The following is a 19,977-nucleotide window of genomic DNA, read 5'->3' on the forward strand; positions in this document are numbered from 1 at the left end:
TTCTTCCTTTTTTTTTTTTTTTTTTTTTTTTTAGCTGTGTGTAAATGAAGTTACATATAATGATTCTTTTGTGCCTGGCTTCTTTTGCTAATTTATATTTGCCATATTCCTTGCTGTAATTGCATGTGGGAATAGTTTTATTCATTTTGATGGCTATAGTGTGTTTCTTTGTAGGAATGTATCACAGTTTATTTATTTCACATCTGATGGACATTTGGGTTAGTTCCAGTTTTCAGTGATTATGAATAATATCACTGTGAATGTTCTTGCATATGTCTTTTTGTTAATATGTGTGCATGGTGAGTGGTGCATCACTAGGAAGATATCTTTAACCTGAGCAGATAATGCTAAACAGATATCCAAAATGGTTTTCCATTTCTGCCAGTAGTGTTTAAATGCTTGTAGCTCCTAAGACTAGCCAACACGTAGTATTTTCAGTCATTTGAATTGTGATGAGTTTGTAGAGTTGTTTTTACCTTTCCTTGACTGCTAATGTGGTTAGCCTCCTTTCCTGTACTTGTTGGATATTTGGATAACATCTTTTGTAAGATTCTTCTTCACAGTCTCTCACCTATCTTTTTGATTAAATTTTAGCTTTCTCTTATTGATGGTTTAGATTTTAAAATGTATTCTCTAAAGAGCCCTTTGTTGATTATATATGTGACAGATATTTTCTCCTAGCCTGTGGCTTTACTTTTCACTTTCTTAATAGTATCTTTTAAAGAAAAGAAGTTCTTAAGTTTAATGTAGTCCTATTTATTATTTTTTTATTTGGTTAGTACCCTTTGTCCTCTGGGAAATATTTCTTAATCTCAAATCATCCAGAAGATATTCACTTGCATTATCTTCTAGAAACTTTATTGTTTTTACTTTCATATTTATAATGACAATCCCCCTGGAATGCATGTTAGGAGTTTATCTACTACATTTCTTTGGCTTTCTTTTTTGATCCAGTGTTCTGTCCCCTTTATGGGAAATAAAATGAAACTGTAATCTAAATAGGATATGACTATTCATACATTTGTGCTTCTTATGACTGTCCTTTCACATAGCACCTCATTTTCCTGAACTTACTCCCCATTTTTTTGAGCATATTTGAGATGTAGGATGAGTTTCTTAAGGAACTTTTTAGCATTCTAGCGTCATTTTCCCCAACTTATTCCCCATTTTTCTTGAGCATATTTGAGATGTAGGATGGGTTTTTTAAGAAACTTTTTAATATTCTACCTTCTTAAGGAGACTAGGACAAGAGCATTCTGCAATATATGCAGACAGCCCAAAGTAGTTGAAACAGATACATAGAGTGATTTATTTGTGGAGATGCCGGTCATTCTTTTCAAAATTCTTCCCACTATTCTCTGCCATTCCTTCCTGAGCCCAGTATCACTCTCAGTACCTGGCCTTAATCACCAATAACAACTCTTCCCTTTGACGGTTAGCAATATGAAAGAAGGAAGGAAGCTTTCATATATTCTATAGCAGGACTTGACAGCATTACGAAAACACAATGCTGCTTTTCAACTGTGTCTATGCGCGGGGCTACATCGGTGCTCATTGGCATCTTTTGTTTTGGGAATAGCTTTTCCATGGCTAGATAAAACATAATCGCAAGAAAGGTTATTGGCAGATACTCCAACAGGGAATACGTATTCTTTGGATTTATTTTTGGTGCTGCTACCTTTCTTTCCAAGTCAAACACTGTTATGAACTCAAACCTTTGGTTCAGCAATGAAAATGTGTAGAGAATGTACAAATGCTGGATTGCACTGGGGTCTTCTTTTCACATATTTGTCACAGGCCATGTTGTCATTTCTGCCATCTTTGGCGCCTCTGCTATGGTGATTTCAATGCTAACATTTTTGCATTTCTCTGAACAGTGGCATTTTATTTAATTTTTTAAGAGCTGTAGGTCACAATTACAAATATCTTTTTCTTTTTTCTTTTGCTTTCTAGAGCTGACAAAAAAGGGAAGCGCTATCTAAGGAACAAGGTGTGAGTGAATCTGCCAGAGGCTAGAGCCATCCATGATTTACATCCTTCCCTATCTCTTTGGGAGAGCACTGTTTTCATGTCTCTGTGCAGTTTGCAGTTTTTGAAGGGCACGTTAATAAAGGTGCACTCCAAGGAAGATAGGGAAAGGTCAACTAGTGCTTCTTAACTAGTTTTAAAAAACTTCTGACTTCTACAGCTGTATAGATATGTGCACAGACATAATTGTTAAGGGCTTACCCTACAACGTAGCTGAAAGTAATGTGTTTTTTCTCTAGCATTGGCCTTTTAAAATGTCAGTAACTTTGTTAATTCCAAACCAATTAGTTTCACACTTTTCAAAGGATAAACTCAGACTAGTCATATGTATCTCTATATTGTGATATAATAAAAAAATATATATGTATATTCATATACACCTGCACACATTTACTCATTACTTTCAGTTCTAGGTATGATGCCATTGTTCTTACTACTTTAACTTAATATGCAAGATTTAGAAAGATTATAAGTAAAATATGTATGCTGATCAAAAGGGAAATTGTGGCTTATAAGTATTTTCACTTCGAATATTCAGAAAATACTATTTAGGATTTAAAAATCATGGCCAGGCTGTTCTGAAAATCCCCCAGTTCTGACTCTATATGGCCATGCTCTGGGTGTGAATTTGTGATAGAATGAAGACAAAATCTCCGCTCTCAGGGTGCCAATATGCTACAATTTTTCACTTTGTATAGATTCAAAATCATGAGGTTACTAAGGCAGAGCAGTAGTTTTTATTATCTGCCTCTGCTGTATCTCACTGGTTTTATTTATCTTTCTCCTTCCTAATTTCTGAGGGTTAAACACCATTGTGTCCAAGACTGTAAATATTTTCTATTCTGGTAATAAGGAAGTGGGCCACCTTTATTGAGACTGGGGATAAAGTGCTCATAGGCAATCACTCTATGAAAAGGATGCCAAGTGGAAGATTCTTACTACAACTGAAGTCTTTGTGTCTAGCCAGCGGATTTGATACCATTGCTCATTTGGTACGGCTTTTGATGTAGGGATATCAAATTAAACTTGTGTCTTATTTTGACATAGTGTGATTCTTTCTTGCCTTCTTTCTTTCTGATTTTTTTTTTTTTTTGTTTATCTTTTGGCTAAGCAACAATCAAATGTATGGATTGTTCATCTTAATCTCTCATTGGATCTAGGGATTTCAGTACACTAGGGCTAAGCATGAGCAACAGCAGAATGTCCTTGATCATTATTATTTAGAATCTCACCAGGGCACCTGGGTGGCTCAGTCAGTTAAGTGTCCGACTTTGGCTCAGGTCATGATCTCACGGTTGAAGGGTTCAAGCCCCATGTAGAGCTCTGTGCTGACAGCATGGAGCCTGGAGCCCGCTTCAAGTTCTGTGTCTCTCCCTCTCACTCGGCCCTTCCCCACCCCTGGTCACACTCTGTCTGTCTCTCTCTCTCAAAAATGAATACATTTAAAAAAATTAAAAAAAAAAAAGAATCTCATGGATTACTATGTAAGGTCAAAGATGTTAGTTCTTTACAAATTAATTTATGGGCTTGATGTAATTCTCAAAAATCTCAGTATGATTTTCTGAAATTTGACAAAGTCATATTAATATTTCAGCTGGAAAAAGGAGAAAGTAAGAAAAACTAAGAAAATATTGAAAAAAAGTAATGGATGGAAGGTTTGCCCCATGAACTATCAAAAGCTACATTAATCCAATGTTTAAAACTGTTAAGTCAGTCAAGCTAATTTATGTATAGGTATGCAAAATTTTAATAAATATGTATTTGGATATAATATTCAAATGCTATCTATCCACATACCTATCTACCTACCCTAATTTTAATAATCAACTTTATGTCTGTCTGTTCATCTATCTATGCTTTATGCATATTTGGAAAGTTTACCAAAAAATATGCAGGGACAATATAAAATGATCTAAGAATTTTATTGAGTGGTATGACACATTATTAAATTATGTCCCTACATGGGAAAGGCTTGTAGGACAATATAAATTTCTTTGATGCACATTGTGGCCTACTGCCTAGCACATAAAATAAGTATTCAATGAATAAGTATTCAATGAATTTAAGTTTCTTAAATCAAGGACTATAAAAAAGTTTGTGGCATTTTGTAATCAGTTGTTGAAAGCTTTATATCAGCGTGAGATATAATCTAAATCAGTATTAATTTATATAAAGAAATTGTCAGGAGGGGCGCCTGGGTGGCTCAGTCGGTTGAGCATCTGACTTTGGCTCAGGTCATGATCTCGCGGTTCGTGAGTTCAAGCCCCGCGTCGGGCTCTGTGCTGACAGCTCAGAGCCTGGAGCCTGTTTCAGATTCCGTGTCTCCCTCTCTCTCTCTGACCCTCCCCCGTTCACACTCTGTCTCTCTCTGTCTCAAAAATAAATAAACGTTAAAAAAAAAAGAAATTGTCAGGATAATTAGTGAAAACATTTTATCTTAGTTACCTGGTAAGAATATATTTACAGGAGATAGGGAAATATGGATGAAGAAAACTCTCGAAGTTTGCCACGTTATGTTGGTGAATGAATAGGAAAAATATCTACCAGAAAATAGTAGCTTACCAGAAAAAAGGTAAGGGATCATCTATGCTCATGCCCTGGATTATATACTTGTACATATTCTCACTATAGGGCAGTGCCAGCTAGGCGTAATCTGGCGTATCAGGCATTACATTCAAAGCAACAGGAAATTGGGAAGAAATGCAGATTTCGAAGGGAGAGAGAAACCTAGACTGACATTTAATAACTGTTCCCCCTGATATATGATTCATCAAAGTTCTTTTCAATATAATTACTCATGAATATGGGAAGTCAACTGCAATTTATTCCCAGGAATCAATTAGTGCTTTTCTTGCTAGATTGATCCCTCATGGTTTCTGATCACTATGCCTGGATTTGGACCAGTGATGTAGAGTGCATTCATTATTCATTCCTGTATTTCTTCAATAAATATTTATGAAATGCCTACTAAGTGGCATAATAGCGCTAGGTGCTGTTAATATAACAGGCAATGAGACCTGGTTTCTGCTCTCTCAAGGAAAGAGAATGGGAAGTACTGGGGGACACATTTTGGTGTGTTCACAGAATATGGTATAAGGGCAGTAGAGTAGCTGGAGAAGTTGTATGTAGATCAAAAATATGTGTAGACTGTATAAAATATAAGTCATGACAAGGAGTGGAGACTGACTCCTAAGAAAAACGTGGCGCCATTGGAGATTTTTAAGCAATGGAAGAATATGGTCATATTTGCATTTTAGAAAGACCACGTTATCTATGGTGCTAAGGAGATTGGAGGCTTTTGCAATAATTCAGACAGGAGAGAGTATAGGTTTTGTAAGGGTCCACAGTTTATATAATTTGGGATCCTCTTTACAAAAAATAATACAAAGCTTTGAATACAAAATTAGATACAAGGTTCTAGAAGGGACCTTAAGACTCACGAGCCCTCTTCTAGTTCACCTCTAGACCTAGAGAAGTGATTTTGGTGGTCTGAACTATGGCGGTGATAGTAGAGATGAAGAGAAATGAATGGATAAGGAAATTTGAAAGACTTGTGATTAGATGTGCAAGATACAAAGAAGGAATGATCAAAGATGATGCTTCATTATCTGGCTTCAACATTTAGCTGGGTAGATAGAGGATCTGTTCACTGAGATAGGAAACACAGAAGTAGATTTTGGTGGCAATAGGATACATTTCAAGAAGTATGACAACCCATGTCAGGTTGAAGCGATGGTGAAACATTTGGGTGTGAAGCTCAAGAGAGTTGAAATTATCCCACTTCGAACACAGCTCAGTTCATTTGGCAGCTTATGTGTTCAACATCCTGAGGATGAATATAAACCCACAGTGGTTTTCAAAAGTAGATGTAGACTTCAACCCGCGTAGTAAATAGTAAAATGATCATTGCCTTGCAGCACTATTGTCTAGGTCTGAAAATTAATGGTGGGTTATGTAGGACTCTTGCTGTTTTTCTCACCTTTAATGTGGTACCTTTCAGGATGATTTTTTTCTTGGTCCCTAGCACTATAATATTGGGAAAAATCCTGCTTAGCTAGCAGGTTACCCGGAAGGCTTTCAGTTCTCTGGGGATGATGAATTCTTGGTTGTGTGTGTAGGGTTTCTCTAATGTAGGTCAGTGTCTGAGCTTCCTTTGATTGTTAATCCATAGTCTTGAACTGATTATGCAACCCACTGAGGACCTGCTAAATATAATGTTTTAAAGTTCAACAGCAAATTCCCTTCCCATTGTCCTTTAACTTGAAAATGGCTGAACAGATTTTTCTAACACTTTTCATGAAAATAAAGAAAAATATGCTTCCAAAGAATCTAAAAATCATCCTAGTAGGGAAGTTTTAGACAGTTATCAAATGACTTAATACAAGAGATAATAATAGAGACTGTTTTGCAATCTAAAATACAGCATTTTCTACTATGAACACTGTAATTACTATTTACAGCTAGATTATAGGGAAATCTGTGGGTGTCATGGAATTCAGTTTCAGAATTATGGAAACTCTGTTTGCATAATTAAAGGGCTAGTTAGTAAATTCCCTCCTATTTTCTAACCTATTTAAGCAGATCATATATGTGCCAATATTTCTTTGCTAACTATGGTGAAGGAGACAACCAAGTTTAAATCTTCTATTGCTGAATAATACCCATAATAACTGTGTATAATATATGGTTCATAATTAGCGAATATGCTGAGGTTTTTTAAGAACTGCATTAGATATGGCATAGATACAAATTTCTGCTTCATTAAATGACTTTATAGACTATATTTTGCTGCTTTTGCATATGCAATTTTTTTTTTCCTGTTTGATAGCAGGATTACTTTACAGCTTCTTAATGAGAATACCTTTTTTTTTATTGGAACCTTGTCTGAAGTTTTACTGAAGCTCTCGGTGACCTATTTCTAATGATTTTAGAGCTCTAAAGTTTTCTCTCCCTTATAAGTAGCTTTAACTTATGTTTGATTAGTGGCTTTGGAAGTAGATTCACAATCTAATTTTAGGAAGGAAATCTTTTCTTACTGGAGAAACAAATTCAAAAATAACCTTGCACATCACAGGATGCCTATGAATTATGGAAATAGCTCACATCCCCGCACCACTTATTAGGCAAAGAGAGGGTGAAAGTCAGAGATGGTTCCTCTTAGTTGCATTTCGTTCTCAGTTGTATATGTGCAGGAAAATTCCTCTTTAATATCCTCTTTAATAAACACTGAGAACTCCGATGAATATGTTCACTGGTGGCTCTGAGAAATGATTATAATGCATTGTTAAAGTGCTCTAGTTTTGTAGTACTGTGGAAAAGCATAGCGGAGATGCTGGTATTCGGTGTTTGTGAGAAAGGGTGGGAAGTTTGCAGGCAGGTAAATGCCCAACACTCAAGGAAGTTTAAAAATCTTAATTGGAATTTGTAATAACTTTGACTTAAACATCAAGAAATATTGTGATGATTGAGTTGGGCCCTGGAAAGTGAATAGGGTTTCAGTTACCACACAAAATGGAAGGCTATCCAACTAAGAGAAAGAGTCAGAGGCATTTATCCATAGTATCATTTTTTTTTCCTGGTAGAGTACATTTTTGTTGTAACTTCAAAGAAACAAGTATACTTTATAAAACTGAAACAATTTACAAACATGTAAAGTTAAAAGCAAATATCCACTCTGTTCTTTGTTTTCTTTAAAAATTTTTTTTAATGTTTATTTTTTGAGAGAGAGATAGAGAGAGAGAGAGACAGAGTGAGTGGGGGATGGGTCGAGAGAGAGGGAGACACAAAGTCTGAAGCAGGTTCCAGTCCACGAGCTGTCAGCACAGAGCCTGACGCGGGGCTGGAACTCACTAACGGTGAGGTCATGACCTGAGCCAAAGTCAGATACTGAACTGACTGAGCCACCCAGGCGCCCCTGTGTTCTTTGGTTTCCTCCCTATTCCCAGCCCCTATTCATACTTCTCCCTGCATGTTTGATACCAATTATCTGAAAGCTTTTTCTATGCATTTAATCATTTACATATCTGTGTGTGTGTGTGTGTGTGTGTGTGTGTGTGTGATTAGCTTCCTAGCTTTGTAACTTGCACCCCTAAATATGCTTTATAAACCTTTCATGTTAGTGCACTTCAATCTACCCCATTTATTTTAAGAGTGACCTATCATTCTAGTATGAATATACCATAATTTATTTAACCATTACCATATATAGGCTGTTTATAGTTTTTCCACATTATAAAATTGTTTGTTAATTTATTTTTAAAATTTAATTTATTTTAATTTATTTATGAGAGAGAGAGAGAGAGAGAGACAGAATGCAAGCGGGGAGGGTAAGAGAGAGTGGGAGACACAGAATCTGAAGCAGGCTCCAGGCTCTGAACTGTCAGCACCGAGCCAGACGCGGGACATGAACCCATGAACCGTGAGATCATGACCTGAGCCAAAGTTGGTTGCCCAACCGACTGAGCCACCCAGGTGCCCCTAGTTTTTCTGCATTATAAAAAATGCTCTAACGAACATCTGCATCCATACTCTGATTTATTCCTCTAGCATCCTGTTGCCACCACGTTCCTTCCTTCCATGCCATCTTTCTGCACTATATCTTTGTACTCATGTGTAATTCTGTAGGATAGGTCTTGAAAGTTGAATTGTTAGGTCAACTTAAGTACTGACATACAGTTTCAAATTTCTCTCCCCAAAACTGTACCAGCCTACCCTTCCACCAAAAATGTCGTGGTGTTTATAAATCATTAACCCTGCATACGGTTTTGCCTGTTTGGCTAGATAAAATGATACATTACGTTTCCATTTTTTTGTTTGCTTTTCTTGTTCCTGAAATGGTGAACTTGAACATCTTTTCACGTGTTCCTTGATCCAATGGAGTTCCTGTATTTTTTGTTGTTGTTGTTGATTTTTATAATGATTTTTTTTTCTAAATGATTTTAGGATATCTTTATCCAGTTGGGCTATTATATTTTTGTCTGTTATATGTTTTGCAAATATTTCTTCCAAGAGTGCCACTTATTATTTTAAATTTGTCTTTTGTGAAAGAAAAATTTTGAATTTTGATGTAGTTAAATCTGTCATTCTGTGTGTGTGTGTGTGTGTGTGTGTGTGTGTGTGGTTTTTGCATTATATCTCTAGTCTTTGCCAGATTGACTATAAAAATGTTCTTTTAAAATCTCTGTTGGTACTCTCATAGTTTTGTTTTTAATTTTTAATGTTTATTTTTGAGAGAGAGAGAGAGAGAGGAGGAGGAGGAGGAGGAGGAAGTAGGGGGAGAGAGAGAGGGAGACAGAATCTGAAACAGGCTCTGTGCTGTCAGTGCAAAGCCCTACATGGAGCTTGAACCCACAAATGCTGAGATCATGACCTGAGCCAAATTCTGACATTCAACAGACTGAGGCACCCAAGTGCCCCTCATAGTTTTTTTACGTTAGATTTTTAATACTTACAAAATTTAATTTTGCATAAGATGTTGTTTATGGCTGAGATTCCTGGGCAATCACACACTTGTTTCCTCTTTGTATTTACATACATAATTAGATTCCCAGCCTCCTGTGAGGCCATGTGCCTAAATTGCAGCCAATAGAATGAGAGTTGAGCAATGTACATCAGTTCCAGTTTTGGGCTATAATAACCTTTCAAGAGAGATCCTCTTCCAAAATGACTCTGTAGGTCATCTTTCAAAGGTGGTGAAGTCAAACCTGGGAAGTGTTTAAAATTTTTTTTTATGTTTATTTATTTCTGAGACAGAGAGAGAGCATAAGCGGGGGAGGGGCAGAGAGAGAGACACAGAAGCAGGCTCCAGGCCCTGAGCTGTCAGCACAGAGCCCGATGCGGGGCTCGAACTCACAAACCATGAGATCATGACCTGAGCTGAAGTCGGTCGCTCAACCGACTGAGCCACCCAGGCACCCCAAATCTGGGAAGTGTTTAAATCCAAGACTCATCAATTAGGGGAGAGCCACCCACCAATCAGAAGCATCCATTTTGGACTCTATGTCAAGCAAGAAATTCTTCCTTATTTTTTTTTAGATTTTTCTTTCTTCTTTCTATAGATTTAAGCCACTGAGATTTTAGGGTTCATCTTTTACAACAGCTGTATAATCAGCATACAGAATAATATCATGGCTTAACTTTTTCCCAACTATAAGATCAATGGTTCCAACACACTTTATTCCAACACACTGTCCTTTATCCTCTAATTTGAAATTCTACCTTTAGCATATTCTAAGTTTCCATAGTTATAGGAATGATTTTGGACTCTATTTTGTTTTATTAAGCTACTTTCATATTCCTGAAACAATACCATGATACTTTATTTACTATAGCTCATAATTGTTCTTGACATCTGGTAGCAGAGTGATTGTTAAAAATTCAGGTTAGTCTTATTCCTTCAAACCCTTTCCATGAATCTTAGGATAAAATACAACATGTCTAACATGGTCTATAAAGCCCTGGATGATTTGGCCACTGTCTATTTTTACCTGTTTCCTTTCTTTCCTGCTGCTCAGTGAGCCTCAGCTGCTTCAGTTTTGATGAAAATGCAAAGTATCTTCTCACCTCTGGACCTTCACAAATGCTTTGCCTGAACGAGATACTATTCATCTTCTATGTCTCAGATCTAAGAATGATTCTTTAGAAGAGATTTTTTTCCTGACCTCCTGTCAAACAAGATCCCATGATTAAACGGTTTTAGGGCATCTTGCGTTGCAGTCATTATAATTTAAATATTTATTTGTGGTATTATTATTTTAATATTTTCTCCTTTTCTGGATTTAAAATCCATGAGGCCAGAATGGTATTTTTCGTTTGTTATGTATCCTCAACACCTAGTGTAACACTTGACACATATTATATACTTCATAAATGTTTGTTGAATAACTTAAGAATCTGAGGAATAATTTGATAAGTATGTCCAAACATTATAGATTTATGACTGGGACCGGTTTCAGAATATCCAGATAAAATCTTCTTCCCCTCTAACTTTTGTCTGTTATGTAAACAGAGAGAAGTCCTTGTTGATTTCACTTATACATGAAATATTCCTAAATATAAACAATTTAAGGACATATGTCAACTGGAAGACAAGGACTTGACTTGGAGGATTTTGCTTTTCATTAGTTGACCCACAGGTGAATCCATTCTTCACTGACATCACATGAGTCCCATCATGCATATAATGAGATGGCGAAAATCAAATTTTTTTTTTTAGTAACCGTGGAGGCATTGGTTGTACCCTATATTGTATATAAAGTAGTATGAAACTTAATGGAACTCTGAAATATTATAAATAAATATTCCTATGTTGTCCAGATACTATTTCATTAACTCTAGGCCTCTTCAAGAGCAAAGATGATACTGTATACAATGTCTGAATAAAGCCGAGAACCTTTTCTACCTAGGGGAACTATGTCAAACTCCTATATATCTCTACATCAGTCAGGGAGGGTATGGGAAGCAAATAGCTCACTGACATGGTATAATTGAAGAGTCTTTTATAGGAGTCTATTGAAATGGTGTGGGTAGAATTAAAGGAGACCAATAAGGGATGGTGAGGTGCCCCAGGGTTGGTACTAATGGGGTCCTATTACCAGCCCCAGACATGAGGGGATAAGGGTAGAGAAAAAGTTTTTGGAACTTACAGATTGGGCCACCTGACAGGAGCCACGCCTTTGGTGGAATGGCATAGGTGACCTGTGGTAATGTGGCAAAGAGGAAGCTAGGGGAATAAATTCCTGCTCTCGTTTTCTTACTCTATGGTCTTGTGTTGGAATCTCTCATTTGTTGAATTCAGCTAGAAGCTAGATTGGAAGGTAGCCTCTTGATGTCATAAATAGAGGTCATAAAGGTCTTGGGAGACTAAAGTAGGGTGATGAAGGGTAGACAGAGAATTTGGAGGATGAACAGAAGTTATCTAGGATGCTCTGATGTAGCTAGAATTTATTTTATTGTCTTTTTGAAGTTTATTCATTTCAAGAGAAAGAGAGAGAGAAAGAGAGGGAGAGGGTAGAGCCTAGAGAGTGGGAGAGAGAGGATCCCAAGCAGGCTCCACACTGTCAGCATGGATTCCAACGTGGGGCTCGATTTCACAACCGTGAGATCATGACCTGAGCTGAAATCAAGAGTCAGATGCTTAACTGACTGAGCCTCCCAGGTGCCCCTAGAATTTATTTTTTAGTACATATATAGAGTGAATATTAATTTCACATATTTTCTAGTTCCACACCAATACTCCCAGCACCATTTGTAGAAACTTGATTTTCCCTACTAGTTTCTGAATCCATTTAAATTATTATAGATCCATTTCAATTATAATAGAGTCTGTTATGGGATTTGTATTCTGGGTTATGTTCTTCAGTGTTTACAGTAGTTTCATAAAATGCTGACTATATGATTTGATAGACCTTTTCTTATTATAGTTTTCAGAGTTAAGAGCTTCTTTGAGCACTTGTGGATTCGGACAAAATTTTAATAGGGGCCTAGGCCACTAAAAATCTTAAAGCTATATGGGGAAAAGACCATGTTTCTCCTATTATATAACACTTTTCACAAATATGTGGAATGCAGTATCTAGTATGTTACAGGCATACATAAAGAATAAAGAATGGGTGAATAAATTAATATAAATTTATTTAACAATGTACTGAAGTATGTATGTTCTAAAAGAATAGAATAATGCCGTATGTGCTGCAGATAAGACTTGAAGACATTTAATGACATTTATTTAAATAGGAAAAGACAGATCTGTATTTTCAAATACCAGTGCAAATAGATTTCATGTGAATAAGAAAGACCAAACACAGGATAATAGTGGTTAATTTCATGTTATTTAATCAATCATGCAAAAAATCATGTGTAATCAATCACACTGTCTCTCTGTGCCTCAGAGCTCATGCTCTGTCTCTCTCTCAAAATTAAATAAACTTTTAAAAAAATTAAAAAAAAAAGTTCTTTCCTAATTTCCATTCTGGGTCTTCAGTGTGCTTGTAGATCCTTGGGTTAGTGGAGGCATCATCATCATCATCATCTGATCCTAATAGTTATTTAAATTACTATGTGCCAGGAATTTTGTTAAATAATTTATATGCATTATCTCACTTAATTCTTTCAATGAAATAGGTGATAAGATTATAAGTATACCTAGTTTAGAGATGCAGGTAGTGTACTGTTTAGAATCTTTTAACTTGTCTCCCCCTGTAAACTGTGAGTTCATTGAGGGCTTAGACAGTCACTTTCATCTTGTATTTCTGCATCCATGGCACTAAGAATAGTGACCAGTACATGTAGCCACACCCCAAATACCTGAATGAATGCTGGTTGAATCTATGTTGATTTAATTTCAAGATGTGGCTCTGATATGATCATTTTAAAATAAAATGGCACTTTGATTATTATCCTGCAAAGCCAGTACATTTCTGGAACAATAACTTCTTTTATTAAATTCACAAAAATATTTGTCAAATTAAGATAAAATTTCCTTTGGGTTTCAGTTCTCTGTTCTGTATGTGTGTTTAATTCAAACTGGATGAAAGAAAGAGAATCATAGGTTTCTGCTATTGAAGAAAATGGGATAGAAGACTTCTTAGCAAAAATAGTCAGTTTTTCAACTTGCAAATTAAAGTATAGTGTAGATTTGCTGTCTCGCCCCCATTAACTTCTTGCCCTTTCTGGCATTCTGAGCCCCTGGGGATCAGATTTCCTGTGGCTGCGTATAACACGCTATTGATCACCCCTTCTGCCTTGTCACCCTTACTTCTCAGTACAAATTGGTCAGTGTCAATTGGAGGGGGAAGATAATTAATTTGCACTCACATTAAAATTAGATGTGTTCTGAAAGAAGGCCATCACCTGGGCTTGGACCCCTAGCTCAACCAATTTTAGGACGTGAATTCCTAAGCTAACATTCCAAAGTAGTAGAAGTGTAGGTAAATATATTTATTTTTGTACATCTGTGCATATGTGGGTAAAAGATTGGGAGATACCCTAAAATAGATTCTAATGGCGATCTTTCTAAAGTTTTACAGTTTTAATCACATTGTGCCTCAAAGGTGAAATTGTCTACTCTTAAAATATTGGAAACTTCCTCAAAACCATGGAAACTGTGCATGAGACGTAAGATGACTGGACAGCAAAATAAGTCTTTCCTTTTATGATTATATGATGTTCTTTCCCTTTCAATTTCTAAGTGTATATGTTATGTTCATATGTCTCTTTCTTCTATTTATAGCCTTGGGAACATCACTACTTTAGAATCAAAGATGTCATTATGGAATAAAGTGCAAGTCATGAAACTATTCATAATATGCCTACAAGCAAGTGTTTTTCTCTCCTACTTAGCGTTCTACTTTGATGCTAAATAATGTATTTGAGGCACAGAGTCAGTAATCTTCCTAAGCAGAGTGACAGGAACCTCTAAGAGATAGGCAAGGCCATTCCATGACTCTGCTGGCCTTCCAGAATGCTTGTCACCTAATGCAATTCAGATTACATCCGTGAAAACATTTTTAAAGGGTAATGGATGTACCATTCCCCAGAACCCGGTAGCAGTCCCCTAAACATTATGCTTGTGGTGAATCCATAAAGTTTAAAATACTCTCTGAGAGAGATATGGAGGAGTTTGGACTTAGTATTGAAAAGCAGTAACTTGTCCACCAGAGTCCTCTATTGTTTTGGTCTTATATTTAAGTTATGCTTATCTCAGCAAATCCTTGGTTAAGGACCTTTCTGTTTCTCAGCTAACATGAATAGTAAGGATTATAGTATTGGTCAATCCTTTCAGAAGAGAGATGAATTAGTCTTAGATTGGTGGCTTATTAATTTAGAGTAAACTATATGTCACAAGCAATTCCAGAACTTTTTCATTGCTGACACTCATAGATTATTATTTTTTGATGTTTATTTATTTTGAGAGAGACAGACAGAGTCTAGTGGGGGAGGGGCAGAGAGAGAAGGAGACACAGAATCTGATGCAGACTCCAGGTTCTCAACTTTCAGCACTGAGCCCCACGTGGGGCTTGAACTCATGAGCTCTGAGATCATGACCTGAGCCAAAGCCGTACGCTCAACTACCTGAGCCACGCAGGCACCCTAACACTCATTGATTATTGAAAAGATGTTCAAAAAACATAATTTTAGACATGAAACAACTTGTATTAAGATCTGAGTCAGTTCAGGTGACCTTTAGAAATCAATTACTTTAGGTTAGATTTCTCCTAGATATGATTTAAAAAAATCTACATATAGTGGGCAAATTCAATCACTGAGACAGATATTTTTTAAACGATATAAGTCAATTCAACAAATAGTCATTGAGCACTTGCTGTGTGCCAGACACATTGACGGTAATTGGAATAAAGAAAACTTGGTGCCTGACCGTAGACATTATTATTCAAGTACACAAGCTGGATAAATCTTACTTGAAGAAGAGTATTCTAGATAAGGCTTTTTTTTTTTTTTTTTTTTTTTTTTAAATAAGAGAGTCAGGGACAGAAGGAAGCTGGTAGATAAAGAGACTGTTGTTGGCCTTTTGGTTGCCAGAAAGGAGAAAAGTAAGTAGAGATTTTGTTCAATGCTCCTATGATAGGTGAGTTGGGTCTGAGTAGGTTAACATTCTATGAAGTTAGGCTGTCTGAGGAATAGAATACTGGATGGCACATTGTGATGGCTTTAACAAGTAGCAGTGTTATAAGGAGGTCCTCTGGCTTGATGTGATGGTTTCATCTTCTTTGAACCATTGTCAGCTTTTCTGTGGGCACAACATAGTCTGGCAGTGACAAGATACAGCATACTAAATCCTGTCATTGTGTCTGAATGTGAAGGTAAAGAAACGCTTTTTTCAAAACTCAGATGGAAAGGTGGTTGCTTTCCCAATTTCTGGCGGAAGAAATTAACTGATAACCTGCACTACCCAATCTATTCTTTGAGTTGGGGTTTTCATAATGCTTTAGATAAACACAGTAACAATATGAAGCATCGCTAACCATCTGAATACTCAAATGAGAAAGGTCAGTATATTCCTCTTAACCTTCAAACTTAGCTAATATGGGTTGATAGCAAGTCCTTCTCAAAGCCACCTTCAGGCAGTTCATTCGTATTGATCAGCTCTTTGGCTAGCAATGTGTTAAAGTGACTATCCTTGTGCTCACTTCGGCAGCACGTATACTAAAGTGACTATCCTAGAAGGCTGGATCTAAAGAAAAAAAAAAGAATGAATATCCAACAAATTTTATGTAGAACTTTAAACTATAAAGGAACTATCGTTTTCTTAGATAAAAAGGAGATGAATTTTTAAATGTCATAATCTATAGAAATTTGTGAGTTTATGAACCCACTATGAAATATATTAAATGAATATTTATGTATACATTTACATATATATATATATATATATATATATATATATATATATCTCCAAATGCTGAAGAAAGAAATTTTGTCATTTCTCTCTTTATCTGCAGCAGCTGGCAGTTTCTGGCCCATGGGAGCGCTCAGTAAATGTTGAATGATTAGATGAACAAATGAAGGAATGAAGGAATGAATGAAGCCTGGTTTGTTTTAAGCTTCTCTGAATTCCATGTATAAATAAGATTAGTCTCTTCCTGCAAGAGGAAAGACCAATGAACACACTAATTAATTGAAGTTCTCTTTGTTTGCCAACTTTTTAATTAATTGAAGTCAGCATGATTCCTTGTCCCCCCAGTACCTTGAATAATCACTGGCATATAATGGTGCTAATTACTCATACGAGTGAGTGAATGTTCTAGTGAGAGTAGACATTTTTGCCATTTCCATTCACTATACTCTTAATCCTCCCTTATTGTCTGTACTAAAGTCCCTCATTTTCTATGAAGTATGTTTCATCTGATCCTTTTTAAAAAAAATTTTTTTTAAACGTTTATTTATTTTTGAGACAGAGAGAGACAGAGCATGAACAGGGGAGGGGCAGAGAGAGAGGGAGACACAGAATCTGAAACAGGCTCCAGGCTCTGAGCTGTCAGCACAGGGCCTGATGCGGGGCTCGAACTCATGGACCGTGAGATCATGACCTGAGCCGAAGTCGGCCGCTTAACCAACTGAGCCACCCAGGCGCCCCCATCTGATCCTTTAACTCACAGTGGTTCTCTTTCTTTGAACTTTGGTGCATGCCATCTTTACATTTTTTAATTGACATCTAGAAATGATGGCAGTTTACCTTTATCTGCTTCTGGGAATTTATCGTGAAGACAGATTATAAAATATTGGGCAAACTCTTTTGGAAGATGCTCATTGCATTGCTATTTTTAAGCGTGAAGCAGCTGTATTCTGCTTTTCCTGTTTTTAAGAGTACAAAGTAAGGTCAAATTCCCTTTTAACATTCACATCCAATGAATCTGAGCTGCTTTTGTGCTTTCTCTGCCTAGAGTTCCTCTCCCAAGTTAAGCAGGGATATTTATTTAGTCCAAAGAATTTGTCATTATAACTTTAATGAAAAAGAGCTGTAAAAAAAATCTATTCACCTCATCAAAGGACTTGTTCAATGTGGCTGACACTGCTGTTACTGTGATATGAAGTTACTTCTGAAAGTATGAAGTCCAGCATCAGGGTTTGAACACCACTGGAATCACTACAGAAAACAAGGAGCCCAGCTCTGTCTGATTTGATGATTGTTTCTTTGTGTGCAGGGAGAGAAAACCTTTTCCTTCCAGGTGATATTATAATATGTTTACTGCACACCAAAGTGTGTATTGGATCCAAGTGTTGTAATCCTCAGTGATAAGCTCATTCAGTACATACACCCAGCTGTCATTCTCAAGGCATATCACAATGGCTGTGCCAGGAATGGCTTCAGTATCACCCGAATGCTGCCCAACCAGCTGTTCCTTATAACATTCTAGAGCTTCAGGTCGGGCCCATTCACCAGTCCCAAGTATGACCTATTTTTTCCTGAGGTTTTTCTCTTAGGACACCTATCCATTGTCATGATCTGGCTTTAGGTAGATTCCAGTAACATTAAACATCCTAGGAGAAAGTCTTCTTTTCGAAAGCTTGTTGGCCCTGCGTAACTTTTTAGTGCACCTGGTGTGGTAAGAGAGGAAATACACCAGTTGTTTGTATTTTAAATCCTAGGCACTTACAACACTTTTGACAATCTGCTGTATTCTTGGGTGATACACTTGCTGTTTTATATTGTGAACTGAAGTGTCATTCATTTTACCTTCCCCAAACTAGGTTCTCCCTAAGATAACTGATGTCTTCACCAAGAAATTGGTAGCAACTTTTACAGGATATTTTTCTCTCTTAAAAATTATAGTCTGCCTCACTGGGCAAATGGCTGCACTAGCATATAAAAAGGAAATAAGTCAAAAGTCCAAAGATAGAATAATGACTAAGTAAACTGGTCAGTATACTAATTCAATCGGATGTTATGTAGGTACTAAAATCAAGATTAGACAGGCTATAAAATGATATTAAATATATTTATGAGTTATTAAATGAAAAAGCAGAAGCAGGTCCCAAGTTTGTACATATAATTCTGTGATATATATTAATTATATTATATTATATTATATTATATTATATTATATTATATTATATATATTCTTCAAAATATGTAACTACTTTGCCATGACCTTAACTTTTGGAAGGGCATGCAGTCCATTATTAGAAAGTCTTAAGAGATGGAATGCCTACAAGTGGTTCAATACTGTTCTTTGCCTTTTGCCTCAGGTCATTTTTAGGTTCATTATGAGTTCATTTGGATGGAGATCAAGAAGTCTCTTCTATCTGGGCTGCTTTCTTCTCCCCTTCCTTAATGTCCCTTTGTCTTCACCCTTTGGCTGTTCCTTCAGGGTTAGGCCTCTCTCTCCTCTTGGTCCTTAGATTCCATTGTTTGTTTTTCAGAGAGCTAGTGTGTGTGTGTGTGTGTGTGTGTGTGTGTGTGTGTGTGTGAGTGTGAGTGTGTGTATAAATGGCATAGCTCAGTCCTGCCTCATGGATAAACATCCACAAGAGAAACAAACCTTTCAAATACTAAAGTGAAGGGGCTTTTAGGATATAATTGTTCCTTTTGTCTCTCTTCTTCTATTTTGCTAACATAATTTGGATCCCATAATGATATGGGCACTTGCTTTTCCCCAAAAATGAGTGAGGCAAGAAGGAAACTCTACCATCCTATATTTCCTATAAGGAAATGGGACCAGAAAGGAATCTTTAAGCACCAAAAGATTTATTTATGGTGCTTGTATTAGAATGGAATATTGCATTAATTTTCCTCCCTTTTTTCTAATTTCCAAAGTGTATGTAATGGTTATAATACTTTTATAATAAAGAAAAATATATAATAGGAAATTATGAACACTTAGTGGATAAAGAGACTTATATTCCTGATTAGGAAGTTGAATTCCAGGTTAGCTCAATGAGGTGTCCAGGAACAACCAGTGAGTGGTAGAACCAGGACTAGCATCAGGGAGGAAACATGTTCTAGTAGAAGGTAGATAAGTGTTGAAGACAAACCTCAATTCTTAAAATGGTCTTCACATTTTCTGGTTGCATTTCATAGGGAAGTCTTTTCCCCTCTCTTAGCCTCAGTTTTCTCATTTATAAAATGGAGACAGCCAGTTGGATTGTGATTTCCATGTGCTTTATACACGATCGCACGTGTTAAGTGTCTGGCCCAGATACTGCCACGTAATGGGTAATCAGCAAATATTATCTCCCTTCCTCTCCCGTTGTTCTGAATTCTGGTGCAGAGCCTTACCAGTGTACCAGCCAGCAGCTTCTCTTGACTTACTGTATTTGCTTTATTATACTGATAATACACAATGCTTTGTGTTTTAGCTGAATTGTGTTCCTGCACCCCCTCCCTCAGATTCATAAATCTAGGCCCTAACCTACCTTAGAATGTGACTGTATTTGAAGATAGGGCTTTTAAGGAGGTAATTAAGTTAAAATGAGGCCTTTAAGGTGGGC

The 19,977-nt window shown here is 36.6% G+C and overlaps 1 long non-coding RNA gene across 3 annotated transcripts in view; it reads right to left on the reverse strand.

The window, feature by feature from the left end:
- Positions 1-19,977, reverse strand: part of LOC125916072 (uncharacterized) — a 54,193-nt gene that overhangs the window by 19,455 nt on the left and 14,761 nt on the right. Inside the window, exons 1-2 of one of the 3 annotated variants that reach the window (XR_007455822.1) lie at positions 11,673-11,832; positions 10,515-10,691 (exon numbers count right to left, since the gene is read on the reverse strand). The exons of 1 other annotated variant lie outside the window; for it this stretch is intronic. This is a non-coding gene — a long non-coding RNA (uncharacterized LOC125916072). Of the gene's footprint in view, positions 1-10,514; positions 10,692-11,672; positions 11,833-19,977 lie in introns of those variants that run through there. One more of the 3 variants, XR_007455821.1, reaches the window with a different exon arrangement.

Source organism: Panthera uncia, chromosome D4 (genome assembly GCF_023721935.1).
Source record: "Panthera uncia isolate 11264 chromosome D4, Puncia_PCG_1.0, whole genome shotgun sequence".
NCBI lineage: Eukaryota > Metazoa > Chordata > Mammalia > Carnivora > Felidae > Panthera > Panthera uncia.